Here is a 2,554-nt window from a genome sequence, read left to right as displayed (position 1 = left end):
GTCTCCATTACTCTTCAGTCTTAGGTAAATCAGGAAATGACCTCATTTAATTTCCTCAAACCTTGAGTAAAAGGACAAAACATAGATCATATTTCCAATGATCATAAAGAAGTGAAGGGCACCATACCATTCTTAGTTGCTTTCAATAAGTTGGAACATAGATGAAAAACTTAATGGTAATTACAATGATTGAACTGAATGCTGGCATGTCTTTTCATGACTATGAGAAATGCTAATATTTGCAATTAGAATTTTTCTCTAAAAGGATATTATTATCACTTAGGGCATATGTGTATTGGGGTAATTTTCAGCTGTTCTGCTGAATTTCAATTATATTGGCATCCATCCTTAATGTATGATCATAGCCTTAAAACGTAAGTTCAGATCTTAAGATTTCAGAACAATTTAAAAACCCTTTTCTTTCCTAATACTGTGAAGTATATGCAAAATTTGGTATCTTCTCATTTGCTAATTTTTAATAATTATTATTAGAAAAAATTTCCTGTAATAAAAAGTACTGAACACCTTATTTTCTATAGACATTTCCAAATCATTATTCTCATTATAGGGTTATTCAGTTTCATTAATATCCTATGAGACAATAGAAATAATATAGTAAGCTATTATTTTTTTCTTCTATATCAGATGAGTACTAACCTTCAGTTTCCATTCTCATCAAGATTCTTTATTGTCTATTTTAAGCAGGTTTTCAAAATGTCCCTAGAAGCCATGTACTTTGCAGCTATCTAAAACCATAAGCCACATCCTATGTCTCATTTATCTTGGACATATTGTTCCAGTCTATTGAATTGATTATCATCTGATATAAATTCAAGCAAAAAAAAGAGTAAATCAAAAATGAGATCAATGTTTGTCAAAATTAGCATGTGTATGACAGAAATGATATGTTTGCTTACTTTCAAAGTTACTATGTAAGATTCATTATAAACAGGCAAATAAAGTTTTACAGTTGAGAAACCTACCATATGTTAATTTAACCAAGCATACAAAGTTAATATGCTAATAATTACACACATTAACATAATTTATCTGCTGAGATGATATATCAGAAAGGGTATATCATTACTTTTGTTGTATTCTTACTAAAAATACAGAACACAATTAGGAGAAAACATAAGATAAACATTCATTAAAGGACATTCTATAAAATAACTGGCCAATATTCTTCAAAAATTTTCAGGTCATGAAAAAAAAAAAAAGAAACTATGAGAATTGTACTGGAAGACACTTGGGAGACATGACAACTAAATGCTCTATTTTATCCTAAATCAGATTTTAGACCAGGAAAAGAAAATTAGTTGGATAATTGAATTCATTTGAATAAGATTAATAGGTTAGTTATTAGTATTGTATTGATTTAATTTTCAGGCATTTATAATTGGCTATATAACATTAAGTTTTAAAGAAACTGAATAATGGATGTATGAAAATTCTTTGTAATCTTTTATGACTTTTTGTACAACTGAATTTATTTCAAAATGAAAACTAAAAAATAAGCATTGATGACATGAAAGCTAGTGAAAGACAGACTATAACTGAACAAACAAAATTATAGTGTATATCTTTTATTGCTAAAACCAATATTTTAAAATACAAAACCAATAATTTATCTTCCATGAGGAATTATGACACCCACAATAAAGTATTAATAAGAATTAAGCCAATAATTTAAGAAATTTGAATTGCAATTTATTCATAGTTATTTGTATGTATATTGTACATACATATGTGTGTATGCATATATGCATGTATCTATTATATATATGTGGATAAATAGATAGATATGTATGTGTGTGTATATATACATATAGGGAGGGAGAGATGGCAGATTTCAAAAGATCTGGGTCTATAGAATGAGATTCTGGAGCAAGTAATAGAGAGCTTTGGATAAAACCAAGATTTGGTTAGAAAAATGGCAATGAAAGAATAAGGGTGTGATGACCAAGCTATAGCAGTGAAGTATGTTAAAATAAAAATAAAAATCTTTGACAAGTATATATATGACTCCTCTCAGAGATGAAAAAGCAACTTTAGCATCAGAATCTGCACCATGAAAGACTAACAGAGATTAGAAGGAAGTAACGGGACAGTTTAGCTAGAGTGAGCAGATAATATCACACTCTGAAGCTAACTCCGAAAGTGACCCAGAAGTCCCAGAACCAGAATTTAAAGAAATAAAGGAAATAAAGCTGAGATTGCACAGACCCGTTAAAGCTACAATACTAGAAAAGGATAAACTAATTTAGCACGATTTCTAAATGACTATATAAATGAGGAGGATAGAAAGGAAGTGGTTCACTTGCTAAATTATTTTTTTAAATTATGTTCAGATGTTCACTTCTTTATTTTAACAAATTATTCCTCTCTCTTTCCCCTTCTCCTTTCCTCCCACTTCTCATCCTCACTCTCCCTTGCAATCAAGTAAGTTTATAAATCTAATACATTTTTTATATCAAAGATAAGAAAAGAAATAAACTATAATGAATCTCAAAGAATTAAGTTTATTTTTGGAAGATATTAAAACAAGAAGCAG

This window comes from Pteropus vampyrus, unplaced genomic scaffold, assembly GCF_000151845.1.
Source record: "Pteropus vampyrus isolate Shadow unplaced genomic scaffold, Pvam_2.0 Scaffold27, whole genome shotgun sequence".
NCBI classification, from domain to species: Eukaryota; Metazoa; Chordata; class Mammalia; order Chiroptera; family Pteropodidae; genus Pteropus; species Pteropus vampyrus.
The sequence above is the reverse complement of the archived record's forward strand: the minus strand, read 5'-3'. Positions refer to the sequence as shown.